We start from the raw sequence: 12,580 nt of genomic DNA on the forward strand, positions 1-12,580 counted from the left end.
ATCAACAATACGACACTCGTATCTATGATGGCTAATTTAGTGCTTTGACTTAGTAAACACTCAGGAACTACATAATCAACTGACTAGCTTTGGTTTGAACATCCTGATAGCTTTAGTAAATATAAGACAATAAGAAGATTTAAACAACTAATACAAAACTGAATTTAATTCCACCCCATTGCACAAGCCAGTGGCTATCTGGACTCAGTAGCTAGGTGAATAACGCGATGGCTTTTGAAGCGAATGGTATTGGGCTTAGGTCCTGGAGTGAGCATCAACTCTGGGATACAGGTACATCCAGCTGACGAGTCCAAATACGACGAAACACATGTCCAGGATTCCACCGCTAGCCACCAAATATCTCTGCTTATAATGTCTGTGACTTAATGCAATATCGAGGCAATCCGCATAGGACGCATATATGCTAAGAGACCGGTCAATTGCGGTCCTAAACATAAATTGAAAGATTCAAACGACAAGCACAAAAATGAATGAAACAAGTGTGGTTCAAAACTTACTAAACACACTTGTACTTGGTTATTGTGTCATAAAATAATAGATATGTACAACATCCTTTACAAAAGTCAGAATAGATTAAAGAATTGGTACGGTCAACATAATCTTCAACTGTAAAGTGAGAAAAAGTTCTACTCCTTTTAAACTTCTGTAGTATCCTCACACGTATATATGGTTCAACACAACTTGTTCGGAGAACTAACCAATATTTTCTCTAAAACCCCTAATTGTTTTCTAAAACCGTTACACATTAGTGTTCAGAAACTAGATTTACATAATTAAAAAGGACATACTTGGATAAAGAATAGTTTTGGCTTGCCTCTTAAATCCAAACATTGATCTCCACGAAATGGAGCGATGATACGATCCACGGGAATAGAACCATCTGTTGCGTATATTAATCCACCCTCATCACCATGAGAAAGAATCACACAAGCGAAACAGTCATGGTCGCGTAGATTTTGTGTTGAGACTGGAATTACACAATTTTAATGAATATGTGCATACATAAGTCATGGATAAAAGTGTAACAGTTAATAACCTTTACTATTTTAAAATATGAGTTTACTTGTAGTAGTAAAAGCTTGATTGAGTAAAATGAAAAGCGTTTTTCATTTGTTTTGCGAAACGTATCTATACTTTAGTAATCAGACGTGTTCTTATTGATATCAATGGACTTCGTGTGATGTTAAAAACTGTTACTTTATACTAAGGTTTGTATGTCACAGTAAATGAAAAGCATCACTGTTTAAACCGAAATCTTCTAACTTGATGCTAACAGCTTTATTAATGTCATGGTAAACTGAAATCTGTAGTATTACAGAAAAAGAACATCTAACCGGTGTATATTCACCATACTATGATACACGGTATAGGGAAATCGGCAGAGAATGAGAAAAGATTATAGTCGCCGAACAAAATGTGACTTACAGGGTGAAAATAAATTTTGTTTTCATATAATTATTTTCTATGTGAACACAAATATTGGTACAAAGATGCACCGAATACATACGCGCCACACAAGTCACTGCCCCTAAATGCCCTGGTAAGGCCGAGAGCGGGGTGGGCCCGCATTCCCTCTCGAAATGCTCTCACACGGTCACGCGTATACAGCCGCTGCCAGGGAAGTCCTACTCACTGCCTTCTCGTGGCGGGGGTGTTGTTTACGAAAATGAGAGGACGAAAAGCGAAGGTCCGGCGCTTTAACCGGATCCCAAACCACTGGTGTACATGGGCTCCAGTATCCTGAGGGAACAAATGGCGTATGAACCAATCGTTGGTCGGCGGCTACCATGGGACTGCACCTCCTCACGATGCTCCACTGTCTTGTGGGTCAGACCTTTAGGTCAAAGGCTCGGGGTGTAGCCCCTAAGATACCCACCTGCTTCGGTCTGGTCACTCGGGCAGTATCACAGCACACACAAATGATGAACAGTCTATACTTATGGAAACTACTTTTCTTGCTTCGACTAACAATCAAATGATTCAAATTATCATTATTATTACTATTCTTGTTATTATTATTACTATTATTATTAATTATTATTATTTACTACGTCATTTATTCACTCTCTTTTATTCCCACTCTGTGTATACTTATTTTTTGACTTATACAGCAGCTCGTCTATGGTGGAAATTCGACTCTATCTAAACGTTCTCGAGTCACTGTCCGGTTGAAAATTGTATGTTACCACCGAATATGAGTACTGAAGCAGTTTTTCTGAAACCACGTGTACCATTCAAACTGGCTGCCTTCAACGTTCGCACACTTATGCAGGTCGGACAATAGATAGGGCTGGCTATGTCCCTGGAAAGTCTTAATATCGATGTTTGTTGTCTATCCGAGACCCGTATTCAAGACTTTGGTGAAGTACTACAAATTCGCTCTCCATCTATCGCTTCAAAAAGCTTGTTTTACGTGCGTTTATCCGGGGACCCTGTGGCATCTTCGTCTGGTCTTGCTGGCGTTGGTGTTGCACTAAGCGCTAGAGCTGAGGCAGCATTAATCGATTGGATCCCCACTAACAGTCGGTTATGTGCTGTTAGATTAGAAAGTTCCATCAAAGTGAGAAGAAATCGGCGTGAGAAACGATGTATTTTCGTCATCTCCGCCTATGCCCCGACAGATTGCAGCCCGGATGCAGTCAAGGATGAATTCTATCACCAATTATCTGTTCTTCTCCAGAAAGTGCGTTCGACAGATATTGTAGTACTAGCCGGAGACTTGAATGCTCAGGTCGGGCGTCTAGGCACAGAAGAGAGTCGTTTAGGTGACCGATGGGGACTTGTTGATCGCAGGACAGATAACGGGGACCGTCTACTGCAACTGTGCACAGACCACAACCTGTTTCTGGTTAGCATTAACTTTCGGCACAGTCATCGCCGACGTTCCACCTGGCGTCCTCCCTCTGCATCTCAAGCCTGGACTCAGATTGATCACATCGCGATCAGCTACCACTGGCGTGGTTGTGTACAAGACTGCCGCTCCTTTTGGAGTACCTATCTGGGCTCTGACCATGCCCTGGTCTGCGCCAATCTTACCTTACTTTTCAGTGGACAACGAAGTGACCGCCATCAAAGGATTGATGTTAGCAATCTGGTTGCAACTTCTGTTGCTAGTGTTTATCGAACCGAGCTAGCTTCTAGGCTGGCTACCATCCCACCGAAAAGTATAGATGAGCATTGGTCGCAATTGCATGACGCCATGAAAATGGCGAGTAAAGCCGCTTGCGGCTTCGCGAAACGTCCCGCTTATAAGCACTGGGTTTCTTCAGGCTCCTTACAACTCATTGAAGCCCGTCGGTCTACTCCGGGTGACCGTGAGTTTGACCACAAACGAAGGATGTTACTTAAGTGATGTGAACAGGGGAACAAGAAGCCCTGACAAACTACGAAAGCTATTTTTCGGGACGTTATTTCATTTTATTCAAAGCTTGTAAAACACTGACATTTATTTTTGTCCCTATTTTATTCTACAGAACATGAGCTTTCGTTCGATGTATCATTCATTGCCATACCCCTTTTTGTTCCGAAGCTATTGTAATTTAAACATAATATTTTGCACCTTATTTCCTACTCTAATTCCCAGTTTTGGATATAATTGTATTTTCCCAAATTATTGCACGTTGTGGTCGGGTAAATCACCTATTTATTCATGTACCTTTTGCACTAATCTGAATTCAGAGATTTCACAGGAAATCAATATATCGGAATAGAGTGAATAGTGTTCCAGTTGTCTTGCCTTCTCTCATTACCGTGCTTGTCAGCCAATCAGGTGGTAGAATAGTTTTCTTCTCTCTACCCCGCCTCAAACTCAAGCGCACTAACCTCAAGGTTAAACCGATCAGCCTATTGCGTCAAGGTCTTAATGTAGAGTAGACAGATCAAGGTCATAACAGTAAGGAAATCGAGAAAAGCTTGCGTAAGGACCAAGAAGATGGTGGTGACTTTCTGACTAAGGAACTGACGACGTTGTTTACAAAGGTCTGGGAACTAAAGAGTGTACCAACGTCATGGAATGAGTCGATAGTTGTCCCTATCTTTAAAAAGGGTTCACGTCGTTCCTTTAATAACTATCGGGGGTAAGTCTACTACGATTCGTTGGACAGGACTGTTCTCTGGGATTGTCTATTGAAGAACGGTGTGCCTGAGAAGTTTATTAACATCCTAAAGGCCCTATGTACAAACACCTCAGGCAGAGTGAGGGCATACAACCACCTCTCTCCATTGTTCCACTCAAGCAATGGGGTTAGACAGGGTTGCCCAATCTCACCATTCCTCTTCAACTTTGCTTTCAACGACGTCCTGGAAACAGCTCTGATGGATGTAAGTAATGGCGGTGTGGACCTGTTGCCTGGAGAAAGACTTCTCGACCTTGAGTATGCGGACGATATTGTCTTACTGTGCGGTAATGCCCAAGCCATGCAATCCGCACTTAATCAGTTGGCAATCAATGTCCATAGGTATGGTATGTGCTTTGCACCTTCGAGATGCAAAGTACTTCTACAAGACTCGCAGGATCCTAATCCTGTACTCACTCTGGATGGCGAGCAGATAGAAGTAGTCGAGAAGTTCGTGTATCTGGGTAGCTGCATAAGTGCTGATGGTGGCGTGAGTGATAAGATCAATGCACGTACAGTGAAAGCCAGAGCGACTTATGCCAATCTGGGCCATCTTTGGCGCCTTCGTGATGTTAGTCTGGCTGTAAAAGGTCGGATCTACAACGCGTCGGTGAGAGCAGTTTTGCTCTATGCTTGTGAAACCTGGCCTCTCCGAGTTGAGGATGTTAGATGACTCTCTGCGTTTGATCATCACTGTCTCCGAAGGATTGCTGACATCCAGTGGCAACACCATGTTAGTAATGTAGAGGTTCGGGATCGTGTGTTCGGGCGCAGAGACGTTATCAGATATGGCTCAGAATATAAGCCAGTGGCGATCTTGCTGTAACCTTCTTTGATTTTCTTCATGAAAAAGTGGTTGTATCTTTCTAAACTGAAAGATTTCTTCTGGCTGTACCTTTCCGTCTCCCCATTATTATTACACTACCTGACACTAACCTGGTCGTTATTCTTCTTCTTCCTTTTTTTCTTTTACGCTCCTTACCATCCTTTTTTTCTCTTCCCATTGTGATTGTTTTGTGTGGCGCATATATATTTGGTGACTCCTTGTACCAATATTTATGTTTTCAAATAAATAAACATAAGTCACTTGATTTGTGTGGGCTATGATACTGCACGGGTGACCAAACTGAAGCAGATCGTTTTCTTAGGGGGCCACACCCGGAGCCTTTAACCTAAAGGTCTGATCTACAAGGTAGTGGAGCAACGTCAGGAGATGCCGGTAACTAACAATTGGTTCATATGCCATTTGTTTCTTCAGGATTTTGGAGCCCATGTAGACCATCGGTTTGGAATCAGGGTTTTCCAACTCTTCTAGATGGACTCTCCATGGCCACCAACCGGTTAAAGCGCCGGACATTCGCTTTTCCTCCTCTCAATTTCGTAAACAATAGTAATGCCGCAAGAAACCAGCGAGTAGGGCTTCCTTGGCAGTGGCTATATACGCGTGGCCATGCGTGAGCATTAGCGGAGCAGTCTGTATTTTGATATAACTGATGTAGTGAAATTGTTGTAAGGATACTCATATATATATATATATATATATATATATATATATATATATAATCGAAGTCTTTCCGCCAGTTTTTTTGCTTACATTTAAAATGGGACGAAACATTTGCTCAAGTGAAACTAGAAGGCTCTGAAAATTACTAACAGATTATACAAAATCTCTACAAAACCGCCCAAGTAAATATATTTTACACCTTATATAAACTAGACAATCCACACAACTTACTTGTTCGGATTAAAGAAAATAAACTTTCGGATGTCGGATTTGAATGCACTATGACCCTAAAGTCGAGGCTCGTAAAAGCTCTCTTAATATTTTGTATATCAACCAAAGAACCATTTCTTGGTGGCAAACAAAGTATCGGATCAAATTTATCAACTGAAAAACAACACACAGTCCACGCTCAGCACCATCTGTGCGGTAGACATACGAAGAAGGACTCTTTTCTGAAGGTATGCTGAAAACCGGTAATAAAGAAGTACACGAAACAGAACACTTTAGTGAACTGCTCCAGGTCTTATTATTAGGTTTGTTTTGCGGGCTATCACAACTTAAACTTGATCTTATTTGTGTTGAAGAATTTTCTTCTACGAGCGACAAATTTCTAAAACATTAACAAGAAAGTGACAGAATTACGTATTAGAACTATCCACATCGTCCACCATCACCTTCTATGCTAAATCCTAAATCATGTATTCAGGAATTTAGAAAAAAACATATAGTTAGTTTTGAGGAGTTAGAAAAGAACAAATAAAGTATAAAGCAACTGTTAATTTCAAATAAAATACAAAATCAACGACAGAATACAAATACATTTCATTCTAACAGTTCACATAAAAATAAAATTCGTTTAGAACACTGATATATTGCTACGCGCAAGTTTATTTCGTCTAACGAATAAGGCCTAGATACATACATATTTTGTGAATACAACAAGGATAGTGAGAAAAATTCAACTGTTTCTAGTTGACATCACTATCACCAGTGTGACTACACAGAAGCACGGAATAGTGGGTTTATGGATTCATTATTCGGAAGTAGCCTGGTGTTATTTCGTAAGTCCAGATATCTAGTCAAAGAACTGATACATTGATATGATTAACAATGTTACAAAAGGAAGACTGGAAGTGAGAAATTACTGTACTAGACCTACGCAGTATCTTTTAAGGAACACACGTTACCATAGAACTGCCTCAAATATGTGCTAAACAGAGTAGCGGTTCAAATTTGGAGAAGCGTGAAGAGTAACATGTGGAGAAAATAGAATAGTAAAAACGCGAAACGACTCATTAATTACATCAAATATACCTAAATAAAATAATGAAAGTAGTCAATAACGAATAGAAACAACATAGGTAGAAAACCAGAATAAACTGACAATTAGAACTAGAAGTACTAGCAAGATTTCAAATCCATAAGACGCCAAAACTCCAAGCTTTGGAGCAAAATCTATTAACTTGAGAACAGTTCGTTTAGAAATTTCGGGAAAATGAAAAAAAAACAGAGTTCAGTCAGGTATTGGTTTCTTCCAAAATAAACAAACGCGCATAAATTTTTCACGTAACTTGAGAAAATATCGAGAAGCAAAGATGGAAAATAACAAGATTTTCACTCAGTTTGGGCTTTTCCCAAAAACTACCCAAAATATCTACTGAATTTGGGAAATCGCCTTCATTTCCCTAGGCAAATCTCCATAACTGATTACATATCGTTCAATAAAATTGGTAATTACCCATACCAATTTTGGTAGACATGATGGAGGTTGCATTAGCAGACGAACAACTCCACGGTTGCTTTGTAAGTTGCAACTGCCGTTCACACTTCCAGTGGGAAAATTGCCTAGGATGCACAGAGTAGACCCTTATAAGACTGAAAGACTACTGTTGGTGTATGTCCTACCACGACAAATAGCCACTGAATATACATTGCATGGAACGGAAAGTAAGTCACATATATAGCAAACATTACTGACTAGATGTTTAGGGTTCAAAGTTCAATCAGTCGGTGAGAACGATATAAGGGGACTGATTAAACGAGTCGGGCTTATTCGATGGTGTACGAATAAAGTACACAAGTGGAGACCGAAAGAAAACGTAAGTATAAACCGTGTACATATGGTCCTATTTTAGTCTCCTCAAAACTTCTCCAGACACCGGGAGAAACCACGAATCTTCATGACGTTGTGCAAACCCTAAAACCTCCCAGAATTTCCCCGAAATCTAGAGATAAAGAAGCAAAAGCTAATCTTAACTGGGATAACCAGTAGATAATTAAGCTATTAAAACGACAGAAACTGTTATAAAGCCAGATCTTTGTCCACACTACTAGTCAATCTTGGTGGTAAATTTGTCAGATATTCCGTACAAATTGTAGGTAGAAACCGCAAACTCAGTCAACAGTTTGGGAATTCATCTAAAGAAGTAAGGGGATTATCCCAGGCAGTAGAAACTATGGGAAAATTCAATTATTACCTTAACAAAAACTAGATCTTAAAAGACCTCACTAGTCCCTCAAACATCCAAGAAGGGAAATAAAAGCGGACAACGCGGAAATAAATAGGACATTTCTTTTAGAAAATAAGGGGGAAATAATTATTTCTTATTAATAGGAAGACGCGCCAGTCTACTTTTTCGCTTGTCATGAGAGAACGATGCAAAGTTTCCCCACTTCTGTCCGTGAGTTTATAAAGTTGCTGAACCGCCTACTTTTCGACCACATACACACCGAATTGCCCACTTTTCATTTAATATATGAGGCCACTGTACTTTTTAGGACGTTTTCATAATATTGTCTCATGATTCGTCCAGAATCGATCAATATTGTCTTGAATAGGGGAGCTTGGATTAGAAACAATACGAGAAAAATAAGTCAAAAACACCGTGAGCACATGGGGTCAACTTACATTTCACAGCAAGACCAACCTGCTCAGAACAAACATATTCAAACACACCGCTTTGGCAAAACTGAGGAGTCCTCGAATCATTAAAACTACTTTTCCATATAGTTTTCAGAATGAATAGAATAGTAAATAACATATATACGCAGAGCTTTTGACTGTCTTTAGCATGATTGGTTCTGTATTTTTAGTTTGTGAATCCAATTAATAAAGAGTAATTTAATGCTAATTCGTTAAGGCCATAGTCACAACTACACATTTCGTAGACAATTGTAATTGTCCCTGTTATCTTTATTCATAAATCTTTGTATTATTCGTATTATTATTCGTATTATTGGTTAAACATCATTAATCTCCCTATACATGATTCATTCACTTCGCATTCATCCCTCCGTATTACGTCTTACTTATTTGATCGAATTGCAATTACACTATTATTTCTCTCTCACCCTATTTACCCATATTTATTCTGATCATGGATCTTAAAATTTTCATTTAACATATACGCAGGTTCAAGTTAACATCTTATATGAGTCATATTAACATTAACAATTTTATTGTATTTTGTTTATCACAATCCTAAATTCACATGCTCTAAACGATGTACATTACCCTTAACTTGGCCATTTTTCGGATTAATAATTTGGATATATAATTGTAGAACCTGAAGAGAATTTATCGAAAAGAATATTCTTCGTTCAAATATTAGTCTTTTAATATGACGGGGATCTTTAAACGATTAAAATGTTGTGAACAACCGATTGCGTTGAAGGTGCTCAATGAGTTCCTGAAGTATAACGTAAAGTTCACTGAAACGAGAACTACTATTGAATTTATCAATAGATGCATCGAATCAGGTCATTATCCTAAATTGTACCACACGTCACTTCGACGAAACGGGGTCTATCCCAATAGAAAAACACTGAAACGCCACGCCCTAAACCAGATTGACGCCTTGCATTCAGACATAAATGATATGCAGATGAACGTTTCTCGCAGAAAGTATGCAGTAGATGACCTAACTGATGATTTGAAAATACCTTTTATGGACTATGTTAAAAACCTTATGGATCAGAGATCAGGGAAGAAATTCATCCAGCTACTGAAAGGTCTGGAAAATCAAACGGTCGAAAGCAAATTTCCAACAGACTGTAAAAGGTATGTACATAATTTATCAAGTGTCGAACTAGATAAAGAAAAACTAGAGGTATTATCCTTAGGTCTAAAATTTTGTGATACTCGTAATAACTGTAACCACATCGATACAGATATACAGTTCGAGAATCTTTATAGTCAGACACGTGATTTAGTTGTGAATTCTGGTCTGCAATTAGAACATTTTGAATCAACTCTTGTAGACTGCTGTTACCAATATAAGAACAATAAATTTAGTTACAAAAGCATTCTCACAAAGAAGCACAAGGAAGCTATTAACCTACTTCTTAAGAATGAGACGTTACTGATTACAAAACCTGACAAAGGTTCAGGTGTCGTTCTTCTTAATAAAAGTGATTATATTGAAAAATGAGTACAATCTTAAATGACAAATCAAAGTTTCAAAAACAGCTGACCAGAAAGATTTGAACAATAAGATAGAGAATGAGCTTACTAGATCTTTGAAGAAGCTCAGGGACCAACAGGCTATCCCATCGGGTTTATATGAAATGATTAAACCAGTGGGAACCCATCTGCCGAGATTGTATGGATTGCCAAAGGTGCACAAAACGGGGTCCCATTAAGACCTATTTTAGATATGTATAACTCTCCTTACCATACTATAGCTAAATGGCTGGTAACTGTATTGAAACCTCTACACGAAAAGCTTGTAAAATATAGTGTTAAGAATGTGTTCCAATTTGTTGATAAAATCAAAAACGCGAATACGTTGGGACTAAAGATGATGTCATTGGATGTAACATCGTTATTCACAAACGTCCCACTCATAGAGACTGTAGAATATATAGGTGAACAGCTGATAGAAAATGAAATTGAAACTACTGTCCCTGTTAGCGTCGTGAAAGAGTTATTACTCAAATGCACCATGAATGTAAATTTCAAGTTCAACGGTGAAATATATAGACAAACAGATGGTGTTGCAATGGGTTCACCACTGGCCCCTATACTAGCTGATATTTTTCTAGCCAAACTAGAAAATGGTCCACTAAAAAGATTATTCATAACTTCACATTTTACTGTAGATACGTGGATGACACGTTCATCCTCTGTAAAGATAATACGTCACCGCAAGAGGTTCTTAGACGATTTAATGAAGTGCATCCAGCCATTCAGTCTACATCTGAAAAAGAGAATGACGGCCGAATAGTCTTTTTGGACGTTCTCTTGACTAAGAGAGTGGATGGATCGTTAAAAAGGAATATAAACAGAAAAAGTACTTGGACTGGGCAGTATACGAATTTCCTGAGCTTTGTACCTCTACAGTACAAACGAAATTTGATCAAAAACCTTAGCTACCGTATTCACACTATATGTTCTGCTGATATAGTCGAACAAGAGCTTACCACCTTGCATAATACTCTCAGGGAGAACGGCTACCCTAGAAAGTTTATAATTAAATATATGGTCACGAAGGCGAAAGTAGGCGAAATACAAACAGTGAAGAAGAAATCCTTGTTCATGCGTCTACAATTCAGAAGGGATGCGGCTAGCGAAATACTAACTCAGAGACTACGTAGGACAATACAAAAGTCTTTTAACGCCGGAGAACTGCGATTAGTATTTACTACGCGCCCAATGGTTACACCGAAGCTAAAAGATGAATTACCTAGAATGACCACCTCATTTTGTATTTATCAGTTCAACTGCTCCTGTGGAGCGAGTTATATTGGTCGAAGTTCTAGGAATTTACATTTTCGTGCTCGTGAACACCTTCCAGCGTGGTTAAACAAAGGTTTGATGAAGAAGGTGAACAGCTCAATATTGGCCCATTTAGTACAAACCGGTCATAGTGCCAGCATAAACCAATCTTTTTCAATTATTTATAAGGTAAGTAATTTTTTGCCAAAACTTGTCAGACTGAAAGTCCTTCAAACGGCTGAAGCAGTAGCCATCCGAATGAAGAAACCAGAGCTATGCGTACAGAAGAAATATATTCAGCCACTCCTCCTCCCCTGGCCAACATCAAGGCCAATTAATCAATCGTAATCTTAACTATTGAATGACTCAATTTGACTATGACCTTTCGTAGTCAATTGTAATTGTCCCTGTTATCTTTATTCATAAATCTTTGTATTATTCGTATTATTATTCGTATTATTGGTTAAACATCATTAATCTCCCTATACATGATTCATTCACTTCGCATTCATCCCTCCGTATTACGTCTTACTTATTTGATCGGATTGTAATTACACTATTATTTCTCTCTCACCCTATTTACCCATATTTATTCTGATCATGGATCTTAAAATTTTCATTTAACATATACGCAGGTTCAAGTTAACATCTTATATGAGTCATATTAACATTAACAATTTTATTGTATTTTGTTTATCACAATCCTAAATTCACATGCTCTAAACGATGTACATTACCCTTAACTTGGCCATTTTTCGGATTAATAATTTGGATATATAATTGTAGAACCTGAAGAGAATTTATCGAAAAGAATATTCTTCGTTCAAATATTAGTCTTTTAATATGACGGGGATCTTTAAACGATTAAAATGTTGTGAACAACCGATTGCGTTGAAGGTGCTCAATGAGTTCCTGAAGTATAACGTAAAGTTCACTGAAACGAGAACTACTATTGAATTTATCAATAGATGCATCGAATCAGGTCATTATCCTAAATTGTACCACACGTCACTTCGACGAAACGGGGTCTATCCCAATAGAAAAACACTGAAACGCCACGCCCTAAACCAGATTGACGCCTTGCATTCAGACATAAATGATATGCAGATGAACGTTTCTCGCAGAAAGTATGCAGTAGATGACCTAACTGATGATTTGAAAATACCTTTTATGGACTATGTTAAAAACCTTATGGATCAGAGATCAGGGAAGAAATTCATCCAG

At 38.6% G+C, this 12,580-nt stretch overlaps 1 protein-coding gene across 1 annotated transcript in view; it reads right to left on the bottom strand.

Annotated features, from left to right (window-relative positions):
- The window catches only part of CASP7 (Caspase-7), a 31,384-nt gene extending 22,604 nt beyond the window's left edge, over positions 1 to 8,780 (bottom strand). The window contains exons 1-4 of the mRNA XM_051213529.1: positions 8,549 to 8,780; positions 6,283 to 6,329; positions 5,872 to 6,250; positions 810 to 988 (exon numbers count right to left, since the gene is read on the bottom strand). The gene's annotated coding sequence lies outside the window, so the exon portion shown is untranslated. The remainder of the gene's footprint in view (positions 1 to 809; positions 989 to 5,871; positions 6,251 to 6,282; positions 6,330 to 8,548) is intronic.
- Between the last annotated feature and the right edge of the window lie 3,800 nt (positions 8,781 to 12,580).

Source organism: Schistosoma haematobium, chromosome 3, assembly GCF_000699445.3.
Source record: "Schistosoma haematobium chromosome 3, whole genome shotgun sequence".
In the NCBI taxonomy this organism is placed as follows: Eukaryota; Metazoa; Platyhelminthes; class Trematoda; order Strigeidida; family Schistosomatidae; genus Schistosoma; species Schistosoma haematobium.